Source organism: Manis javanica, chromosome Y (genome assembly GCF_040802235.1).
Source record: "Manis javanica isolate MJ-LG chromosome Y, MJ_LKY, whole genome shotgun sequence".
Taxonomy (NCBI): domain Eukaryota; kingdom Metazoa; phylum Chordata; class Mammalia; order Pholidota; family Manidae; genus Manis; species Manis javanica.
In genome coordinates this window covers 5360066-5374099 of record NC_133175.1, presented here as the reverse complement: position 1 = coordinate 5374099, position 14034 = coordinate 5360066, and the positions used below count along the sequence as shown (strand labels likewise).

Genomic DNA, 14034 nt, shown 5'->3' with positions numbered 1-14034 from the left:
GTCTAACACAGCACTGTTCTCTCCCTTTTGGCTAGTGTTGTTACACTGTGAGTAAGTGCCCCTTTTACAGTCTATTAAGTGCCATGATTTTAGCATTTTTGTGCTTTTTGTTGCTGATTACACTGTTTAAAATGGCCCTTAAGCATAGTGCTCAGTTGTTGTCTTGTTTTGTAAGCATAAGAAGGCCGTACTGTGCTTTAAGGAAAACCGGTGTGTGTTTTGGATAAGCTTACTTCAAGCATGACTTATACGGCTATTGACCATGAATTCAATGTTTGTGGACCGGCAACTGATATTACATAAGGTATCTTTAAAAGGAAACACACATGAAACAAAAATATGATTGATTAGCTGATCAAGTGACCAGAGGCTCTTCAGAACTCAGCTCTAAATTTCACCAAGGAGCTATGTCTCAGTATTTGCCAAGTCAGTGTTCACAGTGACTTTGCAGGACATAACTAGTGCAGATGATGAGGACTGACTCCATGGACATGTGTATGCGTGTGTCCTACAAAAAATGACAGACTGAAAATGATAACAACAATGAAAATGCCAGCAAACCATAGTTAAATAGACCTAAATATATTATTGGTCAGCCACACTAGAAGGTGAAAAAAAAAAACCTAGTATATATTTAGTAAGAAATCAGTCAGAAATTCTAAATTATGTAAAATCACCAATACAAAAAGATATAAGCACACCTACACTTATCACAGCATTACTTACAATAGCCAAAATAAGAAAACTAACCTTAACGTCCATTAACAGATGAACGGATAAATAAGATGTGGTACCTATACACAATGCAATGTTACTTGGCCGAAAATATAAATGAAATCTTGTCAATTGCGACAACATGGATGGACCAAGAGAGTATTATGCTAAGTGAAAAAAATTCAGAGAAAGACAAATACTGTATAATTTGACTTATATGTGGAATACACAAAAGAAAACAAACATACGCAAGTGACAAAGACTCATAATACAGAGAACAAACTGGCGGTTCCTAGAGGGGAAGTGGTGGGAGGATGGGTGAAGGGAAAAAAAATTTAGTAAGAATGTTTGATACATTGATATGGGTGATGGTCACAGGGGTATATACACACGTAAAAATTAATCAAATTGTGCACTAAAACTTGGGGAATTTAACTGTATGTACCTCAATTAACAAATTTTAAAAATTATGAAAAAAAAATTCTAAATTGTGAGGACTTTGAATATGGGTTTATTATATTCACTGACATTAACAAGTCTTCCTTAAGTGTATATTGTACCTTGACATATTTACTAACAAAAATACAGAATGATCAAAACTTCCAGTACATTAAAAATACATATTTTGCCTATATCTTATTCTTCTTAAATGTCTAATTATGTATATACATTTTTACTGGGTAAAAATGTATATACATAAATATGATTTATGTACATATACTTGTTTTATGATTGCATGTTCAAAATATTTTACTGACTTAAATTATTCTAAAAATTTTCTAGACTATTCTTTGACCACATAATTCCGAGTATATAGGAGCCACACACCTGCTTAGATAGTTGGAGCACATTAGAAATGAAACCTATTTCACTGTTCTACGTTATGGCAAAGAACTTTATAATTTTAAATCTTTCTAAATAGTGGTTCTGTATTATATAGAATTATCACATTTGAAGTTTGCTCATTTCACTTCTATCCATTTTTTTTAAGTTCCAATTAATCTCTAGAAAATAAGTTATTACAGATAATTTGCCAAGAGTTTGTAATCACTAATTTAGTTCAAGTATAGACTAAAAAGCAGTGTGCACTTTCTCAGCGGCAGCGAGTTCCAGAATTACTGAGGTCTCAACTGAAAAAAAAAAAAAAAACCCACCATAATTCTAGTTAATGCATGTCAGCCTAAGAAGTTTCATTATACACTTATAAAATGTCATAGGATTATAAAGATCCTACTATTAGAGTTTAGTTTCATTTATTTCTCCTCCTTGCTCATTGGAAATAAGTCTCATTTTCTCATTACAGGATTTATGGAGTCTGAACTCACCACAAACAAATATAAATTAAACCACAAATAATGGTAAGCCTTGAAATTTTTGTCTTTCTTTCCTATTTTGTGGCATAATATTTTTCTGCACACCCAAAGAAAGGAAGAAGAAAGCTATGGATATTTTCTGTACTACAAGCAAATATGAATATTATCTTTGGTAGTCATAGGATTCTTTCAGGTAGATTTAGCTCTAACTAAAGGTACTTTGAGAATTCTGACATAGGTTAATTACAGCATTGAAGTCTTCCCTTACTTTTCCTTTTGGTTGATAACTTTGCATTTTGTATCTTCTCATACTTTCCAGCATTACCTAGATACTCTCAACCTAAGGCTTCCTTCTCTTTCGATGCACTATACTCAGTTTCCTTCACTTCCTGTATTAACCTGTCCTCGGCTAGCTGTCAGCACCTCCAAGAACTGTAATCATACAGTAAATCAATCAGTAGTAAATAAAATAATCTGAATAGAGGGTGAACACTGAAATAAAATTGATGATAAAATGTGGGTCATGTTGAAGCGTGTTTGTGTGTGTGTGTGCCTGTGCACATGTGAGGAGGGCCTTCCAGATAGCACTATGATTTCTACAAACAGAGACATACTAACAAGGAAGGCTGCTCTTGTATCTAACTCGTGGCAATTTACAAGGAATTTATCTTTAAAGGATACTCCAGGGTTCTTTAAAGAACTCAAAGGCTGACAAAGTCAAGAATTCACTAATATTGATAGGCAATTTTTAACTTGGTTCAAGCCCTCATGTGAGAGTTTACTTTCATTTATTTCTCTTTATTACTCATTGGAAATACAGAATGAATGTATCTTTCATATACCGGAAGAGCCTTACTACTAAGTATTCTTCCAATCAACTAATGTAAATGAAATGACTTACGGTTTCATAAAACCAACACAGGGGAGAAAACTTAATGTAACTTAACGAATGTTGTTTCCCTTGGCATAATAATGTTACCATTCTCCACAAAGTTAGAAAAACTACAGGACTGTAATCTCTTTTCTCTCATATTGCATCGCTATGTTAGACTACTCGATCAGCCTTTCAAATAACCTCCTGTTTCCAGTCTTCACTATTTCATTGCACCCTTCAGCCTTACATCAAAAGTACACATTAAGCCATGCCCTTGTATTATGCCCAAACCTGTGATAATTTTCTACTCCCTTTCTCATACAGTTGATTCTTCTTGGCATGGGATCCATGATGTACTTTTCAACTTCATTTTAATAATTTTTAGAAAAATTTCATAGTCTATTTGGGGCAGTAAGTCACATGTACAAATCATTATAGTACACAATTATAAATTTTCATAGGCGACAAGAAGTAAAATTTAATTTACTCTCCAAACATATACTTAGGATCTAGTCCCTGTTTCCCTTGAAGATCTCTCTAATACAGCTGTAGGCTAAACAAAGAGATGTTTACCAAACCAGAATATAAAACAGAATATGATGTTTACAAAGTTTTGTAGAGTCTGTCAAAGAAAATAACTACTAATGAAAACAGAAACAGAGTGACCTTGGGAAATGGGGTATTTAAACAGGTCCTCAAGAAATGAGGTCCTTGATGATGACGGCAGAAAAGAGATTATCCACGGTACAACTCTACACATCTGTCAAATCTCATCACATTACACACTCAGAAGTAGTGAATTTTATTGTATGTCTGTTTTACTTCAGTAAAACTGATCAAATGTATTATTGCACAAAGTTAAAAACATTTTTCAAAATGCTCCACTGGTATTTTAGGTAAAAGGATAAAGGCACCTTCTCTGAGAAGTGGATGAAGTAATGGAGTTTATGCATTAGCTATATTTCCCTTTGTTTCATACATCCCATATAAGCAGGGAGAAAATGAAATGAATGAACACATAAGCATTTGTTGCTATAAAGAAGAACAAACAACTGTTTGGAAGGTGCCTGAAACATATGGAGAACAGGTCTGATGAGACTAGAGAGGGAGGTGTTGCTAACAATAAAAACATCTAGCCAGTCAGCAGCGCCCTGGGAAGGAGTCCACAGCAGCTTTCCCTCCTTCTCTCCCGCAGACCTCTAGTCAGTCAGGTCAGTTCCCACCACCTCAATTCCTCCCTCTGTACAGTTCTCTCCACTCCCATTATGTCTGTCCGTTCTCAGACCCTCACAGTCTGATAGCCAGAACTGCTTCACCAGGACTATTGGTAAAATAACATTGAGGGGGTTGTTTGAATTAAAAAATTATTAAGTCGTCTTTTATTTTCTACATAGAAGTTAAAAATCACCAGTCACATTACCACCTAGAGATCAGGACTGTTAACACACTCTTGGTTATCTTTCCTATCTGTTAAATACAATGTTATATGGGCTTAACATTCAGTCAACACATACAGAGCAAGCAGGCACCCCAAACCGAAAGGTAACAAAGGGAATTCCAAAGGCAACAAAATACACAATCCTTGCCTTCAAAGAGTGCTTAATACTAAAATGAAAAAATATAAACTTCAAGAAAGGAATTTGTGACCATGGTATCAGTGGGAAAAACTCAGTCCTGACATCATTTAAATAAAAATGTACTCAGGAGTGGATTTAGCAGAAAGGCCTTCAGAGGCTATTTGTCTCCAAAACTATTGGTATAATACTATACTTGTACCTTTTTTATACTTTAATACAGTGTGCACATTTTTCCATGTAGTAAACAATTCTTTTTCCTAAACCATTGCAATGGGTCTTCCTGCCTCTGTCTCACCTCCCTCCCAACCATCTTTATATATAATGTTCTTTCATCAACCATTCAGACTGCCAGCAAAAACAGGCACTCTTTTTGGTTAACGGTGTGAAAAATATGCACTTCTTGCTTCAAAAAAGTTGAAAGCCTTCCCAGTGCCATATTTCCACGCCCCAAATACAGAGACATTAATTAAGGTCTGGAATATAGACCAGTATTCCAGTATTGTAAAAATCTGCACTTTTACAATCACCTCTGGTACTATTAATGCAGATGGTCTGTAGTAGTCTACCATAGAGATACAATATGAGAGAAAAGAGATTATCTTGAGAAGTGCTGCCTTGAAGTATAAGCTCCAAACTACTGACCCTAGCACTGGTGGCTCTCCCATGACCTGGTCCACAGCCTGCCCTCTGACTTTTTTCTCCCTACTTCCTTTGCTTGCTCCATGCTCCACACTGACTGAACTGCCTTCTAACTCTGCCTTGATCACAATTTTTTCACTACCAGGAACTAACCCTTCACCCCAGGCATTTCTTCCTCAGCAACTATTCAGACTTCAAATGCCAACTCACTCTATCTTCGCCAGCCCAGCTAGAAATAAAACTGAATGTCTATAACATCATATCTATACTTCCTAGGACACATACTCTCTTACTTGTAGTAAGTTTTAGATACTCTTCCCTACAGAGCAACTCCTAAGAACCACAACCAAATCCTAGTTAACTCTGCATCCTCAAGGGCCTGACAATTCGTGGCCCACAACAAGTACTCAGATTAATATTGGGAAATCAAATGGAGACACCTATTGTTAACCAAACACCTTGTTCTTATGTTAGTATTCCCTTTCATCTCTACCTTACCCTTACTCGTTAGTGTCTTCCTTTGCTAATGTCATCTTAAACTTAACAGTGATTGAGGATGACAGGACATGCTACATGGCATGTCTGAGGATGACAGGACAAATCTACATGGATTCTTATAAACAGCGAAAAAAACAGAAGAATTATTTTAACACCAACATGACTGAGAAAGTGTAGCAGTGGGACTTGGGGAAGTGCTAACCTTTTACTCTCAATAGTCTTTTCCTCTTTCTCAAGCTGACCGTGAGAAACAGAACATCCACAAAAAGCCTATCTTCTCAAAAGCTCAAGGAAACCACCAAGTCTTGCCCTGTCAGTCCACCAAGCCCCATACACATACCAACACAGCATCCTGAAAAGCATCACCAATGTTACTGCAGGCCTTTTATGTGCACTCACATGCCATTATGACAAAGATAAACATATCACGACTCTGTCATGAGTGAAGCAACACCCTGTGCACAGTACACAGGGCACAGCTCCAAATGTCCTCCAGTTAAATGCTACATAAAATGAGCAACTAAGAAATGTTTGTAAGAAAACAGGGTAACTTACTGTAACCTCTCCATGCACTAAAATACTCATCTTATATTTAATTAAGTTTGAATACATTATTTGAATACATAAAAAAACAGAAACAGAAAATTACTGCATACCTGTGGATTTTCCAAATGTTTTAAATATTCTTCAAATGACCCTTCTATAAACTGAAGGAAAAAAAATTAGCCTCTGCATTGCTGCACAAACCTTGGATGCATCAAGTTATATACACACACAAAAAAATCTCATTATGAAAATATATACAAATCATTAAGTAAAGATCGTAAACATAAAAAATACTCTGAATAAGGAAACAACGTTGGAAAGTTTTCCTAGACAGGACATGGATGGGCCCAGGGATCATGCAGCAGCAAGAGGCAGTGACAGCACTGTGTTGGGAAGACAGGAGCGATCTGGCCAGCAGGGCAACTTGGCAGAGCAGGAACTCAACTGGACACCTGTCTGCAGAGGGCCTCGAGCCAGGACTTCCAGACTGAGGGACAAGGCGATTCAAGATCTCGGCAGGTGACTTTATGAACAGAGAAATTACATGATAAATGCAGCACTTTAGGATTAATTTAGTAATGGCCAAGGCATAGAAGAGAAAGACAGAAAGCACTAGCTAAAAAATACTTGTTTATTAATACACATAAATATTTGAATATATTCACTGCCTGTTAAGGTCAGTTACACTATAATGCTGAAGATACTTGGAAGAATCAAGATTTTTCTAATACAGCTTGCTTCATTGTTAGTTTAACATAAAACCGGAGATTAGTCAAGCTATGTGATGGTTTTTGTTTTTCTCATAGAGAATGCTCTAACTGAGAAATGCTCTAAAAGACAGTTGTCCAAAACACCAAATTCAACTTTATTTAAATGACAGTCACAGCCAGTTTTACAAAGTGATACACTTAAAAACATTAAAGTACACCCCGCCCCAGTCTATAAAAATCTTTTAAACACCCATGGACTTTTTAAGATCGAAATTACTTCTTCTACAAATCATACACTGTCAAATTCGCAAAAGTTACCTTAAGTTTCCACACAAAATAACTACATATTTTAAATACCCACCAATCAGAAGCTGTTGTTCTGTATTTGCAGACTTAAAAGAGAGTCTGTAAATGATTATTTAAAAGTGCAATAAATATAGGTGATTATTTACAGACTTTAAAAAAAAAACCCACAATATCACTTAAAGTTGGAAGACACCTAAATGGTGTTCTGACACAAACCTGCATCCAATCTGAGATTCTCCTTTATAATCAGAAAGTATCCAGCTAGGCAGGCCCTGACTACATGTGAGTAACAAGTTACACCCCTAACTCCCATGACAGCCTTTTCCAGTTCTGCCCAAGGAAAACTATTAAAAGGTCCTTATTGTAAGGAAAATGGAACTTTCCCCCTTAGAACTTTCAACCTCTGATCATACCTCCTAAGAATGTAAGGGTTAAGTAAATACATGCAAAGCACTTAAACAAAGACTGGCACATAGTAAACACTCAACTGATGTTGGAAATTTCCACTACTGTCAACACAAATGAATTTCCACAACTGGGGCCATCAATAGTGATTAATTTACTTTTAAGTTCTTCAAATACTTATAGACTGCTCCACCTCTCCTCCCCCTCCTCTACCACCTACCTACCACCACACCCTAATACTCTCTCATCTAGCTTCCGCACTACCAATTTTGTTTTGTTTTTTTATAAAACAAGTTCTCGAATTTCCTAATCAAGCAGGTAACTCTCCTTCCTGGAATAAATTACATGTCCATCATATAACATGGCACCCAAGAAAACATTACCAGTAATAATATTTCACTTGAATATAGCAGCAATACCAACTCAAGAGCATATTCAAACTAAGATCTATTTGCAAATATGTCAATTATAACATTTGACAGGTGAAGTGCCAATGTTCTTTTGGCATTCAGTGGGGGGAAATACCATCATTGGAAGTTGTCATATTCATATGACATAATTCTGGGTCATAGCACCAACCAGTAAATCCTATAAGGCTTGAGGTGAAATGAAAATAGACCACTGTGGCATCTTATTTCACAGCCTACTACGTAGTACAAAGAAAATTAGAGAAGTTGTTATACAATGCCTTATTAACTATTAATCATTATTTACATAAGTACAGTGTTCTGACATGTGACTCACGATGATGAACCTCAAAAATTAGAAACCTGTATGTGCCTTCTGATACAGGTTCAGTATTAGCTGTATGCAGCAAGTTTTTTATACTCCAAGTCTGAAGGTTTTTAAATTCATAGGCGGGATAACAATCACAGAAAACTATTAGCACCAACACCCAATTCCCTGACCATGTCAGACAAAGCACACTCTTTGTATGTAAGGATCCTGCCCAAGTTATCCTTCCATCCTCCACAGCGCAGTGTCTCTCATCTGTCATATGATTTCTAAATGTCTGAATAAATGAATACCACAAAATGGACTAAAAACAAATCACAAATGAATATAACTGGATTTGAATTCAATAAAACAGTTCTTTTTTTATAAGGGTTATTTTCATAACCTACAGTAAGAGCCAGCCTGTGCAATTCCCACCAGACCACTTATAAAAGCTGAAATGTAAGTGCAAGTCAAGACACCATTGTATGTTTAAAATTACAAACTACCTCTTCAAATTTCTCTCTGTTCTCTTGAAGATAGTGAATACAGGTTCATTGTGACTTTAACATGGCGAGACTGAGAGTGCAATACCTAAGAAAAAAAATAGTTATTAAGCATTTCGGTAAATGAGGACTTGAGTTACAACCCAGTGTCTTCTTTCACACCCAAGACAACCTCACAACCAACGGACATCAGTCTCCACTACCCTTTCCATAATTTCTAGATCTTTACATTCCCAACTCTTCCTCTAACTACAGAAATAATGTAACATATACGAACAGTAGTACTTCTTAAGTCAGATGTCATTCTGTAACAGCTTATTACCATTTCTCCTTCAGGTCACTACATCACTCCCTTTAAGGAAACCTTTGTCAACTTAAGACACTTTCTAGGCCAGCCCTCTGCGGTAAGTCTGCTCTTCACAAAGCAGGGCTAGCAGAATCCCTGTTACACAGTGCTTAGCATCGTCCTATGCTGGATGGAAAAGAGAAGAGGCAACTTCAACAGGAAATCTCTTTGATTCTTTAAGCCTGTAAGATTCCTTTTTCCCAGGAATTTTGAATTACTTGCCTGATGTAGAAATTTAAGTCCACTGCGGTTTCACAAAAATTAATCCTTGTATTCTTAAATCCTCAGTTGTCAGACTTCAGTGAATCTTGAAAGAACATCCAAATAGGCAGCACATAGGATACAAACATGTTGCTGTGTGTTGTCATCCCAATAGCCTTGAAACTGGCACTTACGCCCAAAATCTTTTCTTAAAGCACTACCCAAACTAAGTCACACTACAATGATGATCCAAATTCTCTCACTTTGTAGACTCTGTATTCTTTCGTTAAACTAGTTCAACAAAAGGATAACTTACTGGCATTCTGTCTCTGAATTCCAAAGTTTTGGTTTAAAACTGTCAGGAGTCCTCTGGCTGGCCTCCAATATTTTCAACTGCCATGCTTAAAAGAGGAGATTAAACTAATTTCCTATTACTAGGTATCTCCAGTGAAGGTGTACCTGATACCACTAAAGGGTCATGGTGGGAGTGAAAAAAAAAAAAAACCTGGGGCATTTAAAATAACCACATCTCAAACTACTAAAAAGGATCCTTGGGATTTTACATTAATATCAAGTAACTTTAAAAGTTACAGCTCCAGTTGAGTGACTCAACCTTATGTTCAGGGTAAGCAGAGAAAAGGGGATCTCTGACTGCTGGTCGTCCACAGCCAAGGCTCATTTACACCCACAGAACCAACGGCACAACTCTCTTGACAGCCAGTTATGTCCCTTTCCATTGAGATATACGGAAGACGCGCTAGCTGAGGTTTGCAATGAGTTCGTTTTCAATATACTAGCTGGCTTTCAACCTGGATGTAGCCCCATGCTATCTTGGGAACAATGAAAAAGCATCCTGCACTGGAAGGGCTCTCCCCATGTAAAAATAACCACCACACAATTTTTTTTTGCCAATTCAAAAAATAACGTTTAGCAACACCTTCCTTCACAGAAGATATGTTAGACATACCTAGACTATATGAATCAGGGTATTATTAGTTGGAGTAAACCACAGGCTCATCTGATAGGGCTTTCCTACCATTAGCAAAGGGAAGCTGGTCTTAAAGCCATCTACGTAGCAACAGGTGGCAGGCAGAAGTGAAGAAGGCTTATTTCCAGTCAAAAACAATGACAGGCCTATCTCATCTTTTCTCCACTTTTAACGAAGATGTTATTTGCACATGAAATATGAACCTTTTACTCAGATGCAAAACTCTCAAAAACCTCCATGAAGAATGGGGGGCTAGTGCTTTACAAAGCCAAGCACTACAACAGAAGCAAGGTTACATGACAACTGCTTAAAACGTATAGCACTGCAAAGTTCAAGGACACTCACGAAGAATGCAAATGGAATGAAAAATATATTTGCAAATTTTTATATACTTGAAAATAACCTAGACGTAGGAGACTTTCCAGTCTTTACTTTCAACAAGATAGCGATAAAGCACTGGGAAAGGCTGAGAGACACTGCTTTAGCAAATCCCTAAGTGTGTCCTATTTTTAGCTCCATGGCCACAGAGCTGATTCAGGTCAGGCCTCCTGCAGAGTGTAAAAAGGGAAGGGCCTAACTAAATCAAGTAATTTGGGGGTAAAGACTACCCCTAATTCCAGTCTCCTCTCCCCAACCAAGACTGTCTTTCAGATTGCTCATTCTGACTCTTCGTTAGACACAATAAATTATTTTGATGCTGGAGAAATTGTTGGCAGAAAAGTAAAGCCTTTGTACTTATTTTGAAAGGGCAGCCTGAGGTTGCTGTTACCCCCTCGCCCACACATGCGCAAACACATACCTTGCCTTTGACGGTGAGGGCTATACACACAGTCCTCATCTACAGAGGAGGTGTCCTGCCCCAGAATTTATGGTATTGAGCTTTCTAAACTCAGTATACAAAAACATCAAGAGTGGCTTAAATTGGAGGAGGTATTCTCTTGCACCTAACTTAAATCCACCCACAAGATAACAATAAAATGTGTTATCTGATGTTGAGTGCTTAGTGTTAACGAGCTCTTGCCTCTCTACTTAAAAACAGAGATCCCACTACAGTAACAGAGGCTTCCGCTTAATCAAGTTCACCAATTATCTACAGCTAGTAATACTGAAATCAGACACAGGTGGACCTGGTAATTTGCAATTCCAGATATTTCTATTCCTTTCTACCTCCTTACCACTCTTGCTACAGCTAATAGTCTGTATAAACGGGGAATTTACTCTGCTTCTAAAGGTGCTGGGGCCAGGCAGCCTGACGCTGAGGAAACAGCACAGATGGAGACACAGAAAATTCACAAATGGAACAGATTGTTTATCTACTAATAGTAAAGAGTCGGGTGGGTGTGTGAACATATCCCACAAGAACACTGGAACATCCTTAATTTCTAAACATGAGAGAAATCTAATGAACTGAAAAAGCTCAATTTGGGGAGCTTTATAATATTTGAATGGTAATGCCTGTAACATAATGCAAAGGTTTGTACCAACTGAATCAACTCCTGGTTTGAAAAAAGGAAAAATTATCCAGGGATGTGAAAACATTGGCTGGACTTTTGATGTCGAAAAAAAAATGAGAATAGACTGGGTCTACAGATGTTAAGTAAAACATTTACTCACAAACACAAAACTTCAAAGCTAATTAGGCTTCAAAAAAAGTGAGAAAAACAGAAACATAAAAACTCTATGGGAGGGGAGAAAAGGGGTGTATCTTAAGCCAAAGAAGGGCGAACTGTGAAAGGTAGGTATGCAATACACACCAGGGCAGTAACGTGAAACTTTTACCCTCCTATTTAATTTCAGCAGCTATTTTTCAATATAGGATCAGCTTGTTTTTTGTTTGTTTTTTCTGTATACCTACCAACTGCACAGTGTTACGTAACACGGAATAAGCTCTCTTACAAACAAAAATCAAAAACACGTCCCGAGCAACCGTGTTAGAATGTGATTCTAACCATCCTGTAGGAAAAACTCGGTCAAGAAAGGCCCAGGGAACACCCGTATATACTTTGTCCACTACCAACAAGCCAAAACAGTAAATTGCTCTTACTACACCTGTATACTGCCTTACGGAGAAAAATAAAGTGTGGGCTCTATTCAAAGACAACTCTTTTAATACATTCTGAATGTTTACAAGGCTAGCTTTACCAACTGCACATTTATCCCCTCCTGATTCAAGGGGACCTCGGCAAGCTTGACTACCCGACACTCCAAAGTGCAGTAGGAGAAAAAAATTAAGTTCTGCGAGTGAAGTCTGGCGCACTGCCGCCTCTAGTAGACATTTGATTTACTGGTGTGAACGCCGACGGTGAATGCGTAAGAAAATGGGGAAATATCTCGTCAAGTCCCCAGCAATCCACGAACTGCAGAAGTCCTGAACAGGCCTCACAGGTTGCCCTCATTACCTCTACACCAGGAGGGACGCCACCCAGTTAATTTACGGGTTTTTAAGTTTCGATTTTCAGCTTCCAGACCCAGGGCAGAGTCCCGATCCGGCGCTACCGTGCGCCGCTGTGACGACAGCGGGGCCACGCGCAGCGCCGGACGTGCGTGGCCGGACAGCGGCCCGCCGCCGCCTTCCCACCCGGCCCCGCCGCTCACCTCACAGGCCCTCCTTGCCCCGTTACCTGCTCCGCCACGGCCAGGAACAGGCACGACCCGTCCTTGGAGACCATTTTCCCATACAAGCCCGGTTTCCGCAGATAGGCGTCCATGGACGTCGCGTCCTCGCGGCACCCCGCGGCGCCCTGGTCCCCGCCGTCTCGGGTGCTGACGGCCGCCTCCATGTTGTGGGTCCTGCTGCAGGCCGGGCGCGGCGCGGGCTGGCCCCACGTGGCGGCGCCGCGGGCTCCTCGAGCCCCGGCCTCGGGCTGGCGGCGGTCCGCGCTCTCCCCGCGCACAGGGCAGGCCTGCCTAATGCATGGCTGGGAGCACGCGGCCGTCCGCCGCGGAGCCACGGGCCCAAGGAGAACCGGGGGAAAATTTTGAGACCCCGAGAGTGCGGTCACTTCCCGGTGGCCTCGCTGCCCGGCTCAGGAACAGGCCCGGCCGGGGGTCGTCGCACTCACGTTTCCCCGACCCGACTGGTGTGAGGTGAGGAGACACGCGCGACTCTCGAGCGCCGGGCTGACTCAGGTAAAGCGAGGTCTACGTTCCCCCGCGCGCTCCTCCCATTGGGAGCCGATGAAGCCCCAAGAGAAAGACGCGGCTTTCGTTTCCCTACCTCGCAGGAGGACGCAGGAGGGGCGGGGAGCGGGCTGCGGCACCCTGCGGAGGGCAGCACCCTCGCAGCCCACAATTTGTTTCCGCTTCAGGCTCGACAGCGGAGAGGATGGCGGGAGGTGTAGTTTCGGCAGCGGCAGGAAGTCGGCGGAGAAGCGCAGACCCGCCTACCTGGGGAAGGCGCCGGGAGGCACGCGGACTACAAGTCCCTACAGCGCGGGCGGCGCCAGCCCACAGACCACCTCGCGCTGCCTCGGCACCGCGTCCGCCAGGAGGCCGAGGGTCTCCGCGAACCGACTCTCGGCGCTCTGCGCGCGCCTCCCGCACGGCCCCTCCCTCTGGGCCGCCGCCCGCCCCGCGAGTCCGCGAGGAGTGCGCACGCGTGCGTGGAGTTGCCAGGGACGCAGCGGCGGCTAGGTCGGCCCTTGGTGTCCTCCCGAACAGAGGGCGCACCTGTCTGCTCCCCTCCCCGCAGCCCCTC

The 14034-nt window shown here is 40.5% G+C and overlaps 1 protein-coding gene across 6 annotated transcripts in view; it reads right to left on the bottom strand.

The window, feature by feature from the left end:
• Window positions 1-13808, bottom strand: part of LOC140843040 (kelch-like protein 4) — a 116258-nt gene extending 102450 nt beyond the window's left edge. The window contains exon 1 of one of the 6 annotated variants that reach the window (XR_012127614.1): window positions 12959-13130. The gene's annotated coding sequence lies outside the window, so the exon portion shown is untranslated. Of the gene's footprint in view, window positions 1-12958; window positions 13158-13554 lie in introns of those variants that run through there. The other 5 variants (XM_073228249.1, XM_073228252.1, XM_073228251.1 and 2 more) reach the window with 5 other exon arrangements.
• Between the last annotated feature and the right edge of the window lie 226 nt (window positions 13809-14034).